We start from the raw sequence: 24,351 nt of genomic DNA, 5'->3' as shown, positions 1-24,351 counted from the left end.
ACAGGTCGCTGACATACAAATATCATTTCGAATAGACCCGCCAAATGTTGCGGTCACGAACAACATCTTCAGAAATGTAGCAAATTCTAAAATGGGAAACCGAACCAATTGTATCAAGAACTTCCGAGGTTCTTTGCTCTTCGCCGGTGGAATATGCAGGCACCGTATGGTTCAGATCAGCACATGCCATAAATCATTACAAGTCTGACTTACACATTTAAACAAAGCGCTCGTGAATCCCAAAGAACTGCACAACATACAGAAAATTTAAACAGATTTTCGATTATCGTCACCCTAACACTGTGCTTTACGTGGACCTGGCATACTTAAGCCCTGCAAAAGATCCCGTGGTATTGTGCAAAATGAACCCCCGAAGGGCTACCCTGCCTCACAAGAGACGCCCATCGACAATGCATCAAGCTCAAGGACTTAAAGAACTTTGACTGCCATAACAGCAACTGTAGCGACAGTCAAATCAAATCTAATTAAATAAGTCCTGAAACAGGAAGAAGATAAAAGAGCGACTGTTGTGAAGTCCAGGATGCTGAACATTTTCAACAATGCCTCAATTTCCCCACTAGATGTACCCCTGACAAGCTACGGCTTCACAAGAATGAAGCATTGAGGGTGGAGCGTGTAGTAGTGAACAACTAGAAAAGAAATAAGTTTCCTCTAATTCACGCCTATGATCACAAACTTTTTGTTAACAGATTATCTACTGTTTCCCTGTTATTCAAACTATATTTTATTTAATTGCTTGACCATCGACACCAATAAGTGTTTTGCAGTAATAAATGGCATTCTTACAGGTACTTCTGCTATTGTTCTCATCATTTAAAGTCATTAAAGTAGTATCTTCAGATTTTACTTAATTGCAATTTTACTTTTATAAATTTCTATGTTACATTCAAAATTAGCAATTGCCGAGTGATAGGAACCTTCGACCATTCGATTCATGCGTGTATTCATATTGTTTACGGTATACTGAGCAGTATTTGGCATGTAATGCGGCAACTACGTATCCCAGCTCCTAGACAACGAAACCAGCCAAAACTTTTAATATTTCAACTCTGAGTCTGAGGGTACGTTGTTGAGAGCCACATTCATTTTTGTTTGAAAGCCCTCAAGTCAACGGTGGTCGAGTGCCTCCTCATCTTCGGGAAACAGTGGCTGTGGTTTGGAACGCTCCTCATCTGCATGAAACAATACTGTGAGAAATACCGAACCACACTCGTTACACTTCGCCCTTCACACTTCGCCCTTCATCCACTTCCTGATGATTCTTCGCCGTGTTATGTCATACAATGTTCGCTTCTGGCTATTTTGTAACGAATAACATCATCAAAGTTCACAATAACTAGGCGCAGTGCCTCTTCACATTCATTCAAATGCCTCATGTTTCAGGGCCAGCCGCTTTTGGCCCTACGTTCACGCTTACCTCACACCATGTGGCGTCCAGGTTTCTGTGCACGACTGGGAGACCAAGGGCAACCTGAATTTCCACAGAGTAGTTAATATGTTGTTTCAGCTTATCTTATTCGTGCTTAAGTTCTGCAGAGCAGTGTATGACACTGCGTACGTGAAACCAGTTGAGAAATCTCGGCCTAAGTATATTTTCAGAAAATAACATTGCGTCTGTTTTCAGTGAAACGTGAAGAAATTTTTGAAACTCGCTTCTACTATAAATCAAGCATCAGGTGTTTACCCCATCTCCACCAGACGCGATAAACACACGAGTGGCTCTTGCAAATCCCTGCTCCAAGCACGGAGAGAGATACGCCGGCTCTGCACAGTGCACGGCGTGTGATAATACACACGGCTGCCACAGGCACGACGGTATTATGTTTTCAGCTCGCTTTGAACCGCGAGGATAAGCGATACGGCTCGCTTTTATAGAAAAAGCTGAGCACTGCGCAAAGTGAGTTCTTTGTGGTCGCCTGGAGTGGTGGAGTGGAGGGAACGTGGAGGGGGAGAGAGCTGCGCTGAAATAACACAGCTCTCCGGCCGCAAACGTTCAGACCGGTTTAGAAAAGAACGAAAGGGCATCCGCTGACACCTTTGTGACTGCTGCCCCACCGTAAATGAATTTCTGAGGCACCAGCCGGGGTACCTGTTGCGTCTCACAATGCCCCGCCGTTTCCACTTGAAATTGTGGTATCAAACGAGCGCCGTATCTCGATGAAGCCGGCGTCAAGAGCAAATATCACTCGGCACTGGTACACACTGGGCTTCCAGTGAAACCACCAGACGACAGGGTACTAGAATACGATAGGTCCTTGTTTCCTCGAATTCCCATTACACTTTCGCTCCTTCTCGCTGCATTAATCACCAATAGGGAAGCAATATTTTGATGCAACTTCCAGTTCACTGGTAAGCACATAGATTGCGCACACCATTTCAAACTAGAAGTAGCTTAGTTGGTGGATGCGGTAGTGCTTAGAGGGACAGCAACTGTCATACTGAAACAAACTGAAACGTCCCCTTTCGAAAATTACAAATTACTGTGCTGGTAAACTGCAACGTTATTGGATACAGAGACAGCTGAACAAAACTGAACGTACTCAGATAGTTCACTCTTTACTTGCTCTGATCATCACTAAACTGACACACAATATTTTTAGCGCAACGCAATCTGACTTTCAATAATCCCTACAAAAGAATGGTCCAGACTAACAATAACCTATACCTTTCATGAATCACTTACCTCACAAAAATCTTCGTTACTCTAACTACTGCAATACAGCGAGCGCCAATACTGCCAGCTAAATAAAATATTCTAACTACTGAAGGCACTAACTACTGATAGGCATAGTTAGCAAACAAAAAATTTTGATAGAGAACAAACAATGTATTTACCTTAATAATGTTCAAAAGCATCATACATACATACATACACACACACACACACACACACACACACACACATATATATATATATATATATATATATATATATATATATATATATATATATATATATATATCCACAGCAGACGATCCCACTTGCCACTGGCATATGACATCATGAGTCCGGTGATGCAGAACACAAATATCAATCAGGAAGTTGCGTGGCACGGATAAAAGGCAGTGTAATTGTAGACAAGCTAGTCACAAGCAGTCGTCGATGACAGAAAGATGGGACACATCTTGTATAGACAGCTGGAGAAGTTCTAAGTGTTGTTAATTTAATAATTACGGAAAAGTGGAACACTGAATGGAAAGAGACCTGTAGATAAAAAGACATATATGTATATATATACGACATCCATCTTTACAAATTTCCTTTTTCTGGCGGACACACGTCCAGATCGTCCGCTGATAGTAACCTCTCAGAACTCTGGCATCTCTCCATCCACAACTGCTGGCGGCTCAGCTACAACTGCACAACGCTGCGCGCTGTTCACATCCGACTGCCCAACACTACACTAGCGAATATTACAACAAAGAGTCCAACCAGCCACAGACTGCACGCAGCACAGTCAGTGATTTTCATAGAGAGACCTACGAAGCGTTACCAACATAAAAACCTAAAAAGCCTACTTACAAAACGAACAAAAGAACAAACGATTATCCAGCTCAGCATTTGGCATTACTTGGAGCCGTTCAATAAGCCGAGAAGCACATTGTCTCTAAGATCGTTATCTTTCCTGATTCCACATGAGCAGAAGAACTACTAAGATATATCCACAGCAGACGATCCCACTTGCCAGTGGCATGTGACAACACGAGTCCGGTGTTGCAGAACACAACTATGAACCAGGAAGTTGCGTGGCACGGTTAAGAGGCAGTGTAATTGTAGACAAGCTAGTCACAAGCAGTCGTCGATGACACATCTTGTATAGCCAGCTGGAGAACTTCTAAGTGTTGTTAGTTTAATAATTAGAGAAAAGTGGAACACTGAATGAAAAGAGACCTGTAGATAAAAAGACAAAGATTATGCAAAACTGAATCCAGTACTGATATCTAACATCTGCCACTACAAACATCGATGCTCCAAATGACTCAATAAGCATTTAAGAAGCCTTACTTTCAACCACAGCTGTTACGGGAAGCATCTGCAACGTACTGGTCTGTTCACATCCCCATTTTCTGACTTTGGTGAAGAACAAAATGTCAACCACATGATTTTTGGCTACCTAGTCACTGTACGTTGCTGCTATGCTTGAAGGAGTTGACAATTTATTGCATTTTATATGACACTTTGTTAGGAGACTATGTCAGTTTTTAATATGACTCTGTAGATATTTTACTTTCTTATTGACGTAAAATGTATTAAGTCGCCCGCATCTCGTGGTCGTGTGGTAGCGTTCTCGCTTCCCACGCCCGGGTTCCCGGGTTCGATTCCCGGCGGGGTCAGGGATTTTCTCTGCCTCGTGATGGCTGGGTGTTGTGTGCTGTCCTTAGGTTAGTTAGGTTTAAGTAGTTCTAAGTTCTAGGGGACTTATGACCACAGCAGTTGAGTCCCATGGTGCTCAGAGCCATTTGAACCATTTGTATTAAGTCGTGGTGTGTGCTATATCCACAGATTAACACCCATGTGCGAACAAAAATTTTTATTAGGTGGAGCAAGGCCACCGCTTAATTTTACAAAAAAAATAAACTTTCTTCGAAAACAAAAGGCGTCTTCTCCTACCAAAATTTTATAACAAGCCAAAGAATATGCCACCTTATTGAATTGGAATATTAGCAACTAAACTGAATTTACGTTCCTTTGTCGGGTTTTCTCTCGACGCTCTCCGGCGGATGCCGAGGAAGTAGACGGACGCAGAGTTCGGGGTCGACGGCTGGCGTAGCGAAGACGTGGCGCCTGACGTTCCGGCTGCGTCAAGTCTCTTCCGATCGGCAGTCCGCAGCGGGTCGAAAGACGCCTTCTTCCTTTTCTTTTCTTCTTTATTGAATTTTGATTCCCCCCGAAGGGGGCGGGTTGGCAGCAGCTTAGTATAACGCTCTTCATTCTACAGACTTTGTTTTAAAAAGATGAAGATAATAAATAATAAAAACAAGCGATAAAATTGGAGACTTAAATGGTAATATGGCGAAAAAAATCGTGGAACTTAAATCATAGAACAAAGGGATGATGATGCTAATAAATTACATATGAAGCAGACAGGTAAAATAATAGACACACAGTTAAAAAACACGGCTACAGTCTGGTTTCCGTTAGCAAAAGACATAAAATTCACACCCAGCGACAGCATGGTTTCTGTTCGCAACACTTGGAAAGACAAAACAACACTGAATATTCACTGGAACACTGCACTAAAAGGTTGGCGAATATGACATTCCACAGCTGAGAGCAGGTGGGGGGAAACGATAGATGATGGGAAAATAAAAAAGGGGGGAAGAAGAGGAAAAGCGAAGGGGTGGAGGAGGGAAAGGCGCCGATGGAGGATGAGGACCCATAAGAGGGGTGGGGGGTGCTGGGCAGACGCGACAGGGAGTGGGGAAGGCAGAGGAGGGGAATACAAAAGGACTCGGGTGGGGGAGGGAGAAGGGAGGTACGGAGAGGTTAGGCGGGGAGAAAACAGCATGGAAGGGGGGACAGAGGGAGCCCAGGGAAAGGACAGAGGGGTGAGGATCAGAGTTGATAGGAGGCATAAATGGAGAGAGGGCATCATCCGGGAGGGGGAGTTGATGGACGCCACCTTGGGAAAGGAGATGTAGGGTGTAGAGATGGAGGGTAGGGGGGACACAACAGTGAAGGTGTGTCAGGGGGCGGGGATTGGAGAGGAGAGGAGCAACCAGGGTGAGGGGGATAGAGGCGGCGGGAGGTGTAGAGTATGCGGATACGTTCGAGGAATAGGAGCAGATGGGGGAAAGAAATGAGGTCATAGAGGATCCATGGGGGGGGACGGGAGGCGTATACGGAAGGCGAGGCGGAGTGCATGACGCTCAAGGATCTGGAGGGACTTATAGAATTTGTGGGGCGCAGATATCCAGGCAGGACTGGCATAACAGAGGATAGGACGGCTATTTAACACGGCGACTCCAGTCTTCCTCCGCTGATTCCGGAGTGATGATTGGCGGCCGTTGGCGATCCCTGACTGGTGGATGGTGACATCACAGTGTGACCATCCGATCCGAAAAAAGGCTCGCGCACGTGCGTAGTTCACGAATGTTTGAATGTTTGGCGGGAACGCCTCTAGCGCTGGCTGACGGAAAGCGCCGGCACTAAGTTACCGGCGCCGCTTAACTCTGCCGCGGTAGCCGACCGTTGCGTTTGTGTGGCTGTGCGCGCCACGGCAGTGCGTACGTTGCTCATCAGTGTATGACAGTAACTGTACAAGTCCTGCTCAGTTGCCAAAATTAAGGAAAAGAGTACCTTAGTTTCTTTATAATCATCGTTCAAAGGACCATTAGCCAAAAAATAGTTATGAAAGTACTGATGAAGTAGTTTGTACACCTATAAAAAGGAACATCAAATGCCTTTCATAGTAACCCTCGCAAACACTTTGCAAGATGATACTCTTCACAGGCAACTATTCTGAATTCTGGAACCCTCCAAAAACCTACTTTTCCTCAACCTGTGATATGACGTATCAGTACCAGCCCACAGGCGTCAAGATTGGCAACATAGTTGCAAGTTTACATCAGACGGCGATAGAGGTCGTACAGTATCCAGCAGACCCAGTGGTGTGCGTCCACTGAACCACGCCTCCAGCAGCTCTGTACCACGAGTGCACTCTGCCACAGCGATGTAGGACGGCCGGCAGCAACCAGACGGCCCACTCTCAGCTGGAGCCTTTAACAATACCACCACTTGCAAAATAGGTTAGAAATCAGATTAATAATGTTACTCACGCAGCATATGTTTGCTTTATCGGGCAACAACAAAGTTATTGACTGTGGATGGCATTGTCAGAATGGAAATAATGAAGTCACTGTAAAAAAGTCATTAATTTTGAAACTTATCTTGAATGAATTCCCACGTAGATTTCGTCTAAGTTGTTATCGCTCATCTTGTTGATTCTAGGGTGATTCAACTTTGACTGCAAGAAGGTCCAGATCTGTATTTTAGCAATATTTGAAGACCTAACAAATGCGTTCTTTAGGAAATTCTTAATGATCAAACAATCCCAGATCAGAACACTGGTATGGTAGAAATAATTTTTGACTTTGTGTTCACGATCCACATTTTTATTAAACTTCTTGTAAATTCACATATACTTCTTCTTAAATGTCACATCATCAAGAAAACAGTTTTGTATCAATCTTCGTATATTTAATTTCCACTTTAACCAAACACAAGACTTGACTGTTCTTTTACAAAACGAAATAACAACTTAACTTGTGCAAAGTGAAACAAAGACTGCTCTGTGCGCATTCGTGCCAGAACGGTTAGAAGTAAGTCAAAGATTATGACAGCCTCACAGTAATGAATACACAAAAGAACCATATAACTGTAATATATCGATACATCGGAGTACCTATACAATAATAAAACCAAATGTGAATATTGTCACAAAAATATGTCTGTTACTTCGCAGAAAAGTAGTACGATATTACTGGTATCGAGAACTGGGGTTGTAGTGCCGTAATTGTCATGTAAATAAAGAACCATTACTAGCCTCATCGCTATGTGATGCTATACAGACGCCGCCCACCTACTTGCGGCGCCGATACCACCGTTTGTGCCTCAGTTCAGAGTTCCTTGCTGACACTGACTGCTGGAATTACTTCTTTCCGCTTTATTTGTATTGAGGAAAAATACAAGTTAAGTAAATCCTCTGCTTTCTCTGTTAACTTGTTCCCTAAACATTTCTGCTCCTGTCCAGCTTTCCTACGACGACAGTTGCTGTATCACTCTGTAGTCGACCTCTCCCTCTGCTGGGCACGAAGTCGTACACAACAAAAGCGGACAAACTCCCTTGCGATACCTCGTCTTACTTCTGTGCCAGTATCACCTTGTATTTAGAAAGATCTTTGTATGCATACTTTTCTGCCGAACCTATAAACGCCTAAACCATTACACCTCCTTCCTCTTTTCCAAGCCGGCCGTTGTGGCCGAGCGGTTCTAGGCGCTTCAGTCTGGAGCCGCGCGACTGCTACGGTCGCAGGTTCAAATCCTGCCTCGGGCATGGATGTGTGTGATGTCCTTAGGTTAGTTAGGTTTAAGTAGTTCTAAGTTCTAGGGGACTGATGACCTCAGATGTTGAGTCCCATACTGCTCAGAGCCGAGCCTCTTTGCCAACGTTCATCTATGGCACAATGCGGTGTGGCGGGTTTGAATTCTGTCATTATCTCTGTGCAGGCTGCAAATCAGAAATTTCACCTGCCTCAGAACGGCGTCTGCTCGATTTCCCTCCACTCTGCAACGTAGATACAAGACGATGTAAAAGCAGCGTTGATAAAAAACAACACCTAATATCTACAATTACTGAGGCTGCGCAACTCTAGTAATCAAATAAAGTTCTGTAGAAAACTGTCATAACACAATTTATCGGGCGATAAGATCATGGAATGGCTTCTGGAAACTAACGTCCGAAATTTCCACACAAAAATGTTTATTTGTTCTCATAGCCAAAGAAACGGTACTATTAAGTCCACATTTAAGCTATTGGTCATCTTCGTCAAGTTCACAATTCATACACTCATTTCGTACACACAGCGGCCAAAAACCTTCCAAAACTCGACCCGAATCAAACAACGTTTCCACAGTCATTAACTTCACCACTAATTTGAGTGAGTACATTCGGTCCTTTTGGATTTCTGAAGAAAACTGCTCGCCATAAGTCCTCAGTGGTTGAATACTGAAAGATGCCACGCGGATACTACGAAGACCAAATTTTTACACGTGAATATCATTCCAATAAAACAGTTCCAAAACTTCCAAGCTTCACAAAACTGTCCATAACTAAATCAGCGTTACTCACGCCACGTATCAAACGCGAGGAACTCAATATTCTTTCATTTTACACATTATTTTGACTCGCTCTACTAACTTGACCGTCCGCATTCAAAGCTAGCGAGCGGCTCCTTTCTTGTGCCCTCACTCCCAGAATAACTATCAGGTATCGAGCGGGAACCGTCTGAATTCTGATTGGCTGATCATACTCGCTACCAATCAGAATGCTCACTTTTGATCATACTCGCGCCAAAACTGAGCAGCATCAATCCTTATATACAGACGCATTTGCGTCAATTCTGACATACAAATATTAAAATAATGTTTAATAAACGAAAATTAAAAGGCAATAAATCTGGAAATATCCATTAGATGCAGATAATACTCCAGCTGAGTTTCTCGCCGCTCTGTTACACTTACAATCACTCCTAGACATATGTCATCAGCAAAGTGAGTAAATTCCCTATGAACATTTTCCCACGACAGGCTTGCGTAACTCTTTCAGGTTACTTAAGATAGTATGTAATGCAACATAAAAATTTGACGAATGTCCCACGTACACACTCACATATACTCACATGTACTCCCACAACAATACTATACACAAATAATAATTTTGTTTCATTTTTATATTACGACAACGAAAAATATTTAAAGTTTCAATCAATTAATTCTGCACACTGAGAGTTCGGCTTATGATTTCCCATTCTACCAAGAGATAAACTATTATATTTTGTAACTGAATCTAGTTTCCTAACTGTCGTTTTTTGACTTTTTTAGCAATTTTTCTATCTCTAAAACTGTGATAGTTATAAAGCTGAAATTTGGATACAATCTTGTCCTTAATGTCAACAGGCAGTGTACCTATTTTTAAAATGATTTAATAATATTTAATATCATTTATTTAGTTTCTTACAGGTGGTGAATCTAAGGTCGCTAAGAAGTGACACAGGAGACGTTCTCACGACGCCGTAGTAGCAGGCGTATATGACTCATTGGCTAAGAAACAAGTGGCGGTTTCTTTCACAGCCTCCGGCTCCAATACTGTGGGCTGTATAGCAACGAATGTTATCGCGCATTAACTCGCGGCGTTACAGCAGGACTTCACTTACGCACTTGATCAACTGGATGGTGGCGTATCCAGACAATACCACCGACCATATATAACAGAAACTAGATTCATCCAGTCTCGATCATCCCCAGTGCAACTGTGATTGCCGTTGTCATCGGTTCAAAACAAATAATAGTCATCTGTTGCGGATCCACATGATCAAGAACGATGCGCCGAACGGTGTTCTAAGAAACACTTTCGCCTGCACCAACACTGCCACAGTCTCAGCCTGTCCTGCTTTACATATCGGCTAAGCCTCAGAGCTCCACATTCTGTAATGAGGCGTGGATATCGAGCATCCTCTCACCTACCCATACTTTCACTGGACTTTTTCGTGACTGGTCGTTACAGTACCAGGCGAGCAGAAGACCAGCTCAGACATTCCCATAGATTCACATTCTCAGGCGCCAGGACATAACAATCTGCCCTCTGTCAAAGTACCTTAGCGGAAGATGACATACATATGATAAAAATAAAAAAGTTGCCTATATTTTTGAAAGAAAAACTGTAACAGTGAAAAAGTGTAGAAGTTAGAGAGTGCAAGCTGCATTAAATTTATACTGCATTCAATTATTTAAAGTTATAAATGCTAGTTAGAGACAATAAAACCATGTACTGTTTATTGGACTGAAATTGTTCAATATGATGTGGCTCGTCCAATATTTGAAACATACGTCATATCATTATGTACACAGAAGATAGAAAGTTGAGGCTTTAAAAATAAATAGGGAACGAACAAAAGACACAGATGTATAAATAGCATTTTTCTGTGGTAGTTGTTTTTAGGATATTTATGGCATGAAACGTACGTCAGATTGAACTACAGAAATATCTTTATTTTTTCCGGTTATTAATACTAATAGACTCTAATAGGTACGGTTAGGTACTGATAACAATATTTGCTTCATATATTCACACTACGACAAAAATAAGAGATACACGAATGAGAATCATTGTCTTATATTTTTTTATGAACATAAACAGGTTGGGTCGCCTTTTTGCAAGTATACAAATTATTATTTTATCAGGCAAACATGTTTCAGCACAGTTGTGGCATCCTCAGTGGGTTTTTTATTACTGTCCTGAAATTCGAACATGTGATAAGCCAGATTTTGTCATTTAAATTCTCTGTGTACTCTACCTTTTACTTTCCACTGTGTGTGTGTCCTGTGGCTGCCAGCTAAAATCAGCTACAGGTCTAAATTAGTACACCATGTCATATGCAAACATAAGGTGTGCTAGGAAATCGTCTGTATTAAATCTTTAGTTTATTACCCAATCTTTAAAATGTGGGTTCTCGTAAAGTTCGTGGCATTTGAACGTTTTTGGTCTTATCATTGTAGTATTTTTCTTGTCTTTAGCTGTGACAATTTTTTTCTTATATATCAAACGTGCTTTTGTGCAGTTGAGTTGAATCTATGGATATCGATAAATGTTTTGTGAAGCTTAGGTATGGCGAATTACTTCGTGTGATTTGTATATCCATGTATTGTGTTTTGTATTTTGAGACTGTTTACTCACGTTTCCTCCTGTCTGACCTGATATATTGCTGTGGATTGGACTCACGTTTCATGCAAAAGGCTTACCCTTAATTCATAATTATTTTTCAGCACTGATCTGAAAATTCCAATATGATCAACAGAACCGTTCAAAAATAGCAAATTCCTCGTCTGCTATTTACCTTCTTAGTAGTAACATGAGGATTTGGAACTTATGTATCACAAAACTCTTATCAATAAGAGACATTTCCATTTAACTGAAAAAATATTTTGTCCTTGTCCTCAGACTTGACAGACATAACATTTATGTCATTGTCCAGCACTCTTTGTGTGGTGCGGATATATCAGCTGTATGAATTTCCCTTTTCTCCTTGTTATACAGCCAAGAAATAATCTCCTCCATCCACATGTGCTGAATCTGTCACTGCAATAAGATCTGATGATTATTCACAAAAGGGCTGGACATAATCCATGCTGTCGTCACTCCTTAAAGGTAAGTCGAATCAGTCTCCTTAGTTTCCATTCTTTTGCCTGCACTTGCCACAGCTTTGGTGACGGACATAGCTTTGTAGCTGTTCTGCTTTCCGCCTACTCCTTTTTAGTTTGGAGGCTTTTCTTTTTCAGCAGTGAGTTCACTGTTCAAGGTGTGGTCTCTGCGGTAATGTTGCTGGTGGACAGGAAAGGCGGCAACCCGCGATACACCGTGGTGTGGTTCGTAGCTCGGCAGTGCGGGACACTATATTTTGGGAATCAGCTGTATTACAGAAAACTGTTACGGTTTTCGTGGCCACTTGTTGACAAGCTGACTGTTGGCTTCGATCTCGGCTCCTTCTTCTGACGTTCGTCTGATGATTTTTCTGACGTTTCGCCGAGTGTGTCGCTTTGACGAAGTTTCACCCTCCATTGCTGCTCGCGGCCGCAGGCTATATGTATCTATCGCGCCAACGTCCAAGGGCTTCTCCGCAGTCATAGCCGGTGCGGTCCTCCTCTTGCTGCCTGAAACGATCACTCACTGCAGCACGGGAAGCCAGGATCCGTTTTGCTTGAGGTTTTTTCTTTCTTTTTGAAGTTATTTTCGGGTCTGCGTATTTCTACAGCTTCTCTGAACAAGCGGGTGTGAAGATGTTTGGTTTGTGGGGCGCTCAACTGCCCGGTTATCAGCGCCCGTACAAATGCCCAACCTTTGCTCACTCCAACCTCACCACTTTCATGAACGGTGATGAAATGATGAGGACAACACAAACACCCAGTCATCTCGAGGCAGGTGCAAATCCCTGACCCCGCCAGGACATGGGCGGTCTTACACAGCGCGTGCTCTGCCACGGCCTATTTCTCCACCTGCCCCAACCTGCAACGTCGCTTATGTTCTGTGATCCTGGTGTCGAATGATCGTCCAGTCATTCCAACGTAAACTTTTCCGCATGTGCTCGGTATGCTGTATGTTTCCGACATTGCAAGTGGATGCCTCTACTCCTGTGCCGATATGAGACACTCTTTCACCTTCTTTGTCGATTTGTAAAAAGTCTTTACGCCGTATATGAGCAGCATGCCACCGATTCTGTCCGTCACTCTAGGAGTGCATGACAGAAAGGACGTAACCAACAATTCTTTTTCTGACGGATCACTTCGCCCAGGGTTTGACTCTGTCATACTGCTAATATAACTTTTTGAGTACCCATTGTTCACCAGTACACTTTTCTGGTGTTGCATTTCGAACCTGACGTGCTGCGGCTCACATATTCGTCTTTCTCGCGTTACGAGTGTATTAATCACACCTCTTTGCTGGCTCGGGTGGTGGTTTGATATTTTGTGCAGGTATCGGTCCGTGTGTGTCGGTTTTCGATACACCGCTTTGTCCCAGTTTTTCGCCATCCCTTGTGACCAGCACATCTGCAAATAGTAGTTTCCTATCCTTTTCTATTTCCATGGTAAATTTTATGTTGGCATGGAGGTTGTTCAAGTTTCTTACGAAATCACCGAGCTCCGCACAACGAAGGTATCATTGATCTATCTGTACCACACCTTAGTAAACAAGGTACGAATTCAAGTGCCTGTGCTTCTTTACTGAACATTTCGAAGTACAGGGACTGTACTCGGTAGTGCTTATAATGTTTCGGCTCATTAGTGTATATCTTGTTAAGCTTAAGGCACGTATTCCTCAATTTCAATGATCGCAGTACGCCAATGGATGATGCGGTACGGACCCGGGTGTGTCACCACGCCTTAAGCATAACAGTAATGTCAGGCGTTCTCATCTCGTACTATTTGATGTGGAGGATCACCGAGCTCCGCACAACGAAGGTATCATTGATCTATCTGTACCACACCTTAGTAAACAAGGTACGAATTCAAGTGCCTGTGCTTCTTTACTGAACATTTCGAAGTACAGGCACTGTACTCGGTAGTGCTTATAATGTTTCGGCTCATTAGTGTATATCTTGTTAAGCTTAAGGCACGTATTTCTCAATTTCAATGATCGCAGTACGCCAATGGATGATGCGGTACGGACCCGGGTGTGCCACCACGCCTTAAGCATAACAGTAATGTCAGGCGTTCTCATCTCGTACTATTTGATGTGGAGGATCAGTGTGGGAGTGCTTCCTGACCTCTGAATCATGTCCATTCGCTGTGACAAGGACGCCGTAATTGGTTAGCTCAGTGGCGGAACTCGGTAAGTCCGGAACACGCTTTCTCGTGCTTCGCTGGAAAGCTAAAAATGGCGGTACTGCGGAGAAACGTAGCGAATAGGGAGCGCAAGGATATTGTAAGGTGATGAAGGAGCAAATAATGACAAGTAGGACCTCGAATGTCGGCCTCCAGCGATAGAATACTTTCATTCTATATCCGTATCTTCGTCAGTTTCTATCTGTTCTTTTATTAAGAAGGTATGACATGAAAGGAGGGCAATGATGTTTTATCAGGCGATCCCATGAAAGGTTTTGTCGTTGCACACTGGATATCGGAATTAGTGATTGCAATAAAATTTAGCTCAAATGGATCAGTTATAGAGAAGATTTTTGTTTGCGCAAGTGCTTAAGTGCGTGGGACTGGCTGGGAGACCTGTAATCTTACTGAGAAAATATTAGCAATTTTGCCGTTGTCTGTTTAACAAAGGATTACCGTGAGAGTGTTGCTGGAAACTGAAATAATGACAGAATAATTTCAAGCCATCTGACTTGGAAATCCGCTAACGAAACGTTCGAGAAGACGAGGTTCTTAGATATTTTGGCCGTGCGATTTGCACTAACAGCATTGAAAATTTGAACTGGCAAAAAGCATGTCTCTGTTATCGGCATATGGCGACATTCCCATAGTCAATCTAAAGCTGTAATGAGAAACGTGGCCGGCCGGAGTGGCCGAGCGGTTCTAGGCGCTTCAGTCTGGGACCGCGCGACCGCTACGGACGCAGGTTCGAATCCTGCCTCGGTCATGGTAGTGTGTGATGTCCTTAGGTTAGTTAGGTTTAAGTAGTTCTAAGTTCTAGGGGACTGATGACCTCAGATGTTAAGTCCCATAGCGCTCAGAGCCATTTGAACCATTTTTGAGGAATGTGGGTAATTATTTAAATAGTGGTGATTAAGGTTAGTTAAATTGTTAGAATAGTTAGTTTAATTAAATATTCTTTACGATATTTACGTAAATGTTACACATTACAAAATGATTACGGCGCCTATAATGATAAAGGCGTAACTAGAGGTAAAACGGAAATGTGTCTTCCTCGCGGCAGCGAGGGAGACGCAAAACAGTCGTTCATTTATTTAAGAAAAATAAACCATAGAAGGTAGTTAACGGTTTATAAACGCAGCCCATCGCTATTTTATCGATATAGTGGTGTTAATAGCACCTACCTGGAAAATTGCTCGTCCGCTGCCGTTTAGTTGATCGATTTGAAGCACTTTGGCACAGCGTAACGAAAGTGTAAATGGACAAAGCATTACCACGTTCAAAAAGTTCACAGTGAGTACCTTTCTCAGTAAATGAGTGATGGTGCAGATACGAAAATCCCTCATTACCGTCAGGGCAAAGATCAAGCGCAGAGGTTCGCCGAGGCCTTCCTTAGATATGACATTAAGTGTCACGTGTGTGTTGCTGTGCTGATCTTCACGAGAGAATACAGCACATCCTGGGCTACCGCTACCTTTATCGGCGACGCGGTTCGACGCACGGTTTGTGGTAAGAGCTCTTGATTTACAATGTATGTAATATTGATATTAAAGGAAACGCAGTTCAGCTGTATCTGGTCGTAATATCTAAAATGTGTATATTTCTGGTGTGAACAGTTCTACGTTAGAAATAGTGTGTACCTATCGTTGTTATTTCACTCTGTTACACGGGTTCGAGGACGCTGGAGCAAAGGCGGTGCATTTCCTGCAGCAAGGTACGGCGTCGTTGACAGCTGGTCACCATACGCACCAAGCCGACCGCGGTGCCGAAGCTGAAAGACATTGTTCGCGGGACAGCGGCCTCCGGTTGTCATTAAAAAAAATGTAGTGCATTGTACTGTAGTAAGAAAAAAGAGAAAAAACTTTCTATGATCTTAATTCATGTCACAATTTTTGACTGGTTGTCTTCACAGAATTAAGTCGCACTTGTACGTGTGACCAACCAAAGTTTCTGTTATTACGTTGACGATACAGAACTACAGGGTGTCTCAAAAAACAATCATCCAATTTGGCTCGTCTATATTTCTGAAACTAGTAAACGTCCAAAATGAATTTTGTTTTTTGATGAACGGAAACTCAGAAAGTTTCTTTTCATGCATTTTATATGTGTTCAATATGCCCATTGAGATGCACGACATGTGTCAATGCAGCATTCAAATTGTCCGCACACTGCAGCGAGCATGCCTTGAGTTACAGCTTGAACAGGTGCTGTTATGCGTTGGCTCAGATCCTTCATTGTCGTTGATAACGGAACAGTTGTTGGTACATATTGGGGGGGGGGGGGGGGGGCGCACCGTGCCCCCCGCGCCCCCGCAACCCCGCGCCCCCGTGTCACCCTAGCGGGGCCGTGCGCAGTACCATCTGCGCCACCCCCGCCAGTCAGCCTGCATGCTATTCGTTCGTATCTTTCGTCAGTCGACTCGACTGAATCGAGTTATCGAGCTGTACTTTTCTATCTAGCATGCGCGTCATCGTATTGACGATGTAATTATGCAATTTGCCAGGAAGAGTAGGCGCGTAGAATTCATCATATAAGGAAGAGTACCACAATTGCAACATTTTTATATCATAAGATGGCATTGTCTTGTAGACGTGTATAATCAGTTTAAATAAATCTTTCTTAAACTTTGCATGTGACTCGATTACTTTTTATTACGCTAAAAGTAATGGTAGCTCAAGATATCTTCAGCGCCCCCTCCTTGAGGTTTTTCTGTATCCGCACTGAACGGAGACAGAGTCTTTTATAAACCTCCACAAGAAATAATCACATACAGTCAGGTCCAGTGACCTTGGAAGCCGGTCGTGTAAGGCTGAATCACTTGGTCCAGTGGGACCGATCTGTAATTCAGCAAACCTCTGAGTTAAAAATTCCCGCACTTCTAGATGCCAATGTGTCAGTGCCGCATCCTGTTGGTAAATGGAGTCGTTCTAATCAGTCTATAATTGGGGGAAAATTGTGTTCTCAAGCATATCGAGGTATGTTTTTCCTGTAACAGTGTTCTCGGTAAATAAAAATGGACCATACACGTTTCCCCGTGAAGCTGCACAAAACACAATACACTTTGGAGAGTCGCTCTCATGTTTTACAGTTTCACGCGATTGTTCCGTAATCCATATTCTCACATTATGAGGATTCACCTTTCCATTTAAATGGAATGTAGCCTCATGACTAAACACTAAGTGTGGAAGAAAACTGTCATCCTTCATCTTGCCAAACGTTGTTGTTTCTCACTTCCACGAAGAGCTTGCAGGGGCTTTATTTTGTATAATGTGTGAACGTCGACGCAACACGGGCCAGACGGGCATCGGGGGAAGTTGAGCTGTCGAGCTGCACGGCGAACGGATTTCTGTGGACCCCTTGTGAAACTATAGCGGATGCGTTCGACGTCAGACACTCGGGGACGGCCCAGCGATTTCCCTTTACACAAACAATCTGTTTCTCGAAATTGTTCATGGCGTCATCTAATGGTCTGTGCTGTAGAAGGATCCACACCATGCCTAGTACGAAAGTCACGTTGAACAGTTATTACTGACCAGCACTGCGCGAAATGTAGAAAACAAAACGCTTCATGTTATTGCGACACTGAAGTGGGCGCATACTGCTGCTACCTAGCGGGAACCTTGTAAGACTCGAGAGCCTGCCCTTTCCAACAGTACGTTGTTCATGCACATATCTCAGATAACATAACAATTATGATTCTTTGAAACCGGATGATTATTTTTGATACACACTGCATTGCGAAGAATGAATAAAAACTGAACAGAAGACATTATTAATGGAAATTTATAACATGTGTTGAGAAGTTATTTGGCGCAAGAGTGTTTCTCCTAGAGCTCATGGTATTAAGTCTTACGCTGAATATGTCACTGAATAAAAGCCGAAACATTAACAGAGTACAGCTGAGAAAATGGGAAGTGGATGTCTTCGAGACTGACGATTTTCGGTGCATTGACTCTGAGTGTTGGAGGCAGTATTAGCATCCACGATCAACTTCGAAACACTTGTTACATGCTTTTTAAGTGATCTAGAATTTTCAAAAGTGAAACGGTACCTTAATTTTGACACTGACGTAACGCTAGCAGAGAGATATGAGGTACATAGTTGCGCTCATGACTGATTAGTTGCCTGTGCTAATGTCACTGGTTGTCTTAGCAATGAAGAACAACCACTATATGTTGAGCTGAGAAAATATACGTTATTCCTTCAAATTATGAGCAGATTTGTTTATCTTAGTTACGCAGTTAATGCCAGCTAGACGAATTAAATTAGGACCTGCTAGGATAAAGTATTTCTTCGGCAGAGGGGACGGTGTTACCGACAATCGGTATTGGTGGTACAGTTTTCAACATTCTCGTAAGGTTAAGACCTTAACAGGACAATTTTATTAGCCATTGTGAAGACTAGCAAGCTGCTAAGAGCACCGAAAGCCTAAACCGATTAACATCAGATGTGCTAATATCGTCGGAAGCCTATTGTTATTAACGAATTACCCACTCAGGTAGATTGACGAACACGACAAAGACACAGTATGCGCACGCCTACCCAGCGCACTGTGTACCGAGATTGAATCTCAACGGTGAAACCTGGGGCCGGAACACAGTTCCTCCTCCCAAATAGCAGCAAGGCGACAGCTGAGCTGTACGTCCCCTCTGAAGTAACGGTATCAAGTGTTCTCACTCCATGAGGCACTGAGGGGAGATTTCGAATTTAACCCAGATGTAAGGTCTGATGATCAGAGATCTTACACCGCCACCTCTTTCCCCCTGCCGTCCATACAGTGAGATCTTCCTCCACCAATAGTACTCTAACATGCTACCGCCTTGTACAGCGTAAATACACAGGTATCTGTTAGCGATCTCGGCTACGAAGCGGACGTTAGGCTAGAACTGTTTTGAGTACGGTAGCGTGGGAGTACCGCTAAAACGTGTGTCCGCTTGTGGGCTGCGCTGTATCATTTAATTTTTTCGCAAAAAAACAGCCATCCGCTGCCGATATGTTTCTGAACTGAACGTCCGCCTATGGGGAAGCCTGTATGAGAATTCAAATGGAGGTGAGACCTGGGTCCGTCATTCTACACCTAAGACAAAAGTCAGGGTATAGCGCGGGAGAGACCTGGCGAAACTGACCCAAAAAGAAGACAAAAGTCACACATTCGGCTGGGAAAGTTACGAAAACATCTTTTGGGACTTCCAACGAGTGTTACTCGATCGCTATCTGCCTTGCAACAGCATTATGAATGCAGAGAGGTATCGTGATATGTTGAGGAATCTGGGAGCTGGCATCAAAACAAAACATTCTGGGCTTTTTTCTCACAAAGTTCTTTTCCTTCATCATGATTCTCAGGCTCTTGTAGCTGGAATGACCCAGGCGGAGCCCGGAAGATTGAGCTGCGAAATGTTCCCGCGTCCTTCATACTCCCTAGATCTTGCCCCTCCCCCCCCCCCCACCCACAAGCCCCTCCCAATGATTTTTACATTTTCCTCCAACTGAAAGGTCATATTGGAGGTAAGCACTTTAACACCGATGATGAAGTAATGTCAACAGTGAAGAGCTCGTTACGAGCGCAGGACCCGATCCGAAACAACAATGCGTTGGAAAACCTGGTGTCATGTTACGAAAAATTGCGTCGAAAAATGTGGAGACTGTGTAGAAAAGTAACAGAAGCATTGTACGATGTCAAAATAATATTTCAACATGAAAAACTGTGTGTGATATTCTCTTATAAAATCCGGAATCTTACTTATTGAACACCCCTCGTACATCAGTATGAACCAAATGAGGCGAAAATTTCTCGCTTGGTCTGTCTTCTGTTCGGTACTGATCCCTCATCCTTGCCATCGCTCGATAATCGAATATTGGTGTTAATTACCATCAGGTATATATTTTATGCCGTATAATGGTGTCGTCCGAAGAACGGGGTCCCATTGCTTGACACCTCGCAACAAAACCACGCAAGAGTATAGTCGCGGCATACCGCACCACGAATGAGAAACGCAGGCGTAGCAATGCATTCTTGAGCTTCACTACCCCACCGCAGCTATGGCTGAGGAGAGGAACGTTCGCCCAGTTGGCTCTCAACGATCAAGACGATAAAATTTTCTTACAGGGTCACAATTATTGATCTACACTACTGGCCATTGAAATTGCTACACCAAGAAGAAATGCAGATGATAAACGGGTATTCATTGGACGAATATATTATACTAGAACTGACATGTGATTACATTTTCACGCAGTTTGGGCGCGTAGATCCTGAGAATTCAGTAGCCATAACAACTACCTTTGGCCGTTATAACGGCCTTGATACGCCTGGCCATTGAGTCAAACAGAGCTTGGATGGCGTGTACAGGTACAGTTGCCCATGCAGCTTAACACGATACCACAGTTCATCAAGATTAGTGACTGGCGTACTGTGACGAGCCAGTTGGTCGGCCACCATTGACCAGACGTTTTCAATTGGTGAGAGATCTAGAGAATGTGCTGGCCAGGGCAGCAGTCGCACATTTTCTGTATGCAGAATATATTGGCGATAAAGCTGCAAAATTTGATAGACATCAGTTAACGATCAATGGAAAAGAATATGAAGGTAGAGATGGACTAATGAATTTGTTAACTAAAAAATAAGTTACTGTAGATGATTTGTGTGAAAAATGTAATGGTGTTCATTCATGAAATTATGCTGATGTATTACGTAATTCAAATGCATTATATGGTGAAAAGAATATAGACAAAATAAAAGGAAACAGAGATAATAAACACAACAGTTTGATAAAAAAAATTTGATTACTACTTTCAAAGATTAAGAGTAATACAATGAAATATAGGTTCTTCAGAAGTGAAAGAGAAATTAGGTGAAGGTTTGTTATAGAAGTATACAGAGAAACTAATTGGATAAGTTTGTATGATAGATACTAGAGACTTAATTGAAAAACAACCAATAACTCATGTTGAAGAATTAGCTGGAATAAAAAATTATCATAATGAAAAATTTGAATAGTACACATTTCAACAAATAAATTTAGTGATTTCGTCACCAACAATCCAAAACTCATTCAATATCTGATTAGATTTTTCAATAATTTTGGAAAAGTGAAAAGCATGGGTAATATTAGTAAATCAGGCTTTAAAGAACTTACAAATGTCAGAGATACATTCAGAGATGCATCTACCAGACTATGCACACTCTGCACCTTTTACTAAACCGAAGAAAAGATAAAAACAGGGTGATAAGGGTATAAGTCCCTTAGATGAGGCTTGCAGGACACACGATATTGCTTATAAATATAACAAACACTTAGAATAAAGATGTGAAACGAAGAGTTAAAGAACTTTAGTTAGCTACAAACGAAAGAATGCATGGATCTGATGCACCAATTGGATTAAACTCAATCACAGCAGCTCTTTGATGAATAATATATGGTAAAAGAAAATCAGCTATGGGTATAGATCTTGTGTCAGCTAAACAAGGCTCTAGCCTGAGTCTTGATGAAAATGGATGAAGATAGTAATTTTTTAAATAAGATAATTTTATAATTTTGTAAATATTGTTTTTATTAAATATCTATAAAATATTTGTCTGTATAATTAAGTAATTTGACTATTGATTATACTTTGCTAGTTAGCGGTAAAACTGATACCTAATCAAAAATAAATTTTCAATCATTAGCAGATGCAAAAATAGAGAATACAATTAAGAAGTTTCAGAATGATTTCAGTGACATTTTAAAGCATCAGCAAGTTTTATTGATTTTAAAAGTAGCAGACTGATTGAAACATCTTGTAAATGCATATGATGGAATTACCAAACAATATTTAGAAATGAGTTTGCATCAGCTAAAGCAGACATGAGTCTATGATGAAACAAACTTGTTACAAAACCTGAATATCAAAGTATTATAATGCTGCTTAATAACTGTGTCAACAAAGAAGAACTAAAAAGTCTTGCTACAAAGCTGCACATGAGGATATTCCAATACACTTCAATAAAAGAAATATAATTTATGATAGATCTATTATTATCAAACTCATTTAAATTGAAATCCAAATGTAGAACATTCGAAGATATTGTTGTCTACACAGCATGATAACAAAAATGATTCAAATGGCTCTGATCACTATGGGACTTAACATCTGTGATCATCAGTCCCCTAGAACTTAGAACGAGTTAAACCTAACTAACCTAAGGACATCACACATATCCATGCCCGAGGCAGGATTCGAACCTGCGACCATAGCAGGCGCGCGGTTCCGGACTGAGAGTCTAGAACCGCTAGACCACCGCGGCCGGCTAGCAAGATAACACACAAAAGAATTTGTTGGTTGTCTAGAACTTAAGTATTTAGACTGTTGTTAATCAAATCTATAATGCATAGACAAATATTCAACTACATGTAAGAAATGTACCTTAGAAAATACAGAGAAGATACAAACAGTAAGAAAGACCATTTTAAAGTTCCTGGAGCAATTCACGTTTGCCCAACATTGTGATTATTGTATATAATATAACATATAATGTAACTATTTAAGATCGAGGAAGTAAAGATGAATTAATTTAATTACCTGTTTATACAATTATGAAAGTAGCTTAACTCAAGGCTAGAACTGAAAATACTAAAGAAATCAGAATTAATTAATTCTGTTGTTTTACAAGATTTTCCATTCCATCAAGAATTATTCCAATAGACTAAAACAAGACCTAAACATGAGCTAATATAAGTTATTCTTACAGATTTGACGATGACACTTGAGTAACCTCAAGCACCAAGACAAGAAAAAATAGTGAGACTATATAAAAAATATCCAATCAGGAGTAAGCTATCTGTGCAAATAAGATCTAAATTTTATAAAAATTTGAAAATGTTCTGTTAACTATAAAATTGTCTTCAACGATCTAATATTAATAAACTAGATACCATTAGTGAGAAAAAATGTTTTATCACCTTGTACAATACATGAAGCAACAACTAATGCAAAGTAATCTTTTCAAGGTTTGTGCAATAGACTCAGAGATACGTTAACATCTGATGAGCGTAGTAACAGAGCAAATACTATATTTAATATTCCAATCTTCACAGTTACACGAGACAGCAAAGGTAATAAAATAATAAATCTAGCTGATGATGAAGAGACTAAAAGATGCATTACTAGATTTAGAAGTAGTGATAACCCATGTTGTCCTAGAGCAATAATCATTACTTTAACGTAACGAACAGATTTTATCTGTGAAATTAAGAACATTAGAGAAGGCAATAAATACAAATTACAAAAGAGTTAACCAGCATGTTATGTGAACAATTAGACAAATACAACAAGGAAGAAAATGATACCAAAAATGTTGAGGAACTATTGGATATTCAAATAAATGATGTATCGCTTCAAAATTTCGATTCAGTTATCTGTCATGGTCCTCAGAATTCAATATAAATATATCTGTTAAAAATCATTACAATTTTGATGTCGGCATTTTTAGGACCACCATATTTCTGTGATAAATATAATAAAACACAATAACAGAAGAAACATGAACACAAAATAAAAAAGAGAAAAATGTATATTATGCAGGGGTATAGATCAGAATACTCTGGGAAATAAGATATATTGTGAAATCTGTAATACGTCCTGTTATAATGAAGAATGCTTAAAAATTCACCAAGAAGTTTGTTATATAGCATAGAAATGTGAGGAATATAAAAGGGTTTGTTTGAGATACAAGAAACATAAATGTGGAATGAAATGTGTCGAACATGTCATCTGGAAGTAGAAACTAGAAGTCACAAATGTTACATGCAGTACAGAATACAGAAAAGTGCTGTGTGCAAAAGAAAACTGAGTGAAGAAAATATAGTCAGTTGTTAAAAATGCATTAAAAATATTTGTTATGATAATGAAGAATATAAAAATTATCATACTTTTAAATCTTGGAAAAGCAGTAATAGAGTTATAGCAAAATAGTTTAAGTGTTGCAAAAAAGAATTTTAAAAGAGAATTCCTTGTATCTGTACCGAAAACACATATGGTTTATTTCTGAAGTTCAGCACCAGACAGGTAAAATTATTCCTAATCTCACTACAGGTCACAATTTTAATGGTGATCCTGTTTGTAAATTTAACACTGGAATAGCAGAGTTTCTGACAGTCCTAAAATATGGGATAGTGGTCATTTTGACCCCATGTAAAATATTTTTGTATTTGACTTAAACAAGTACTCTGTTCAGTGTATGTTAATCCATAATT

This window comes from Schistocerca nitens, chromosome 6 (genome assembly GCF_023898315.1).
Source record: "Schistocerca nitens isolate TAMUIC-IGC-003100 chromosome 6, iqSchNite1.1, whole genome shotgun sequence".
NCBI lineage: Eukaryota > Metazoa > Arthropoda > Insecta > Orthoptera > Acrididae > Schistocerca > Schistocerca nitens.
This window is presented reverse-complemented; position numbering follows the sequence as displayed.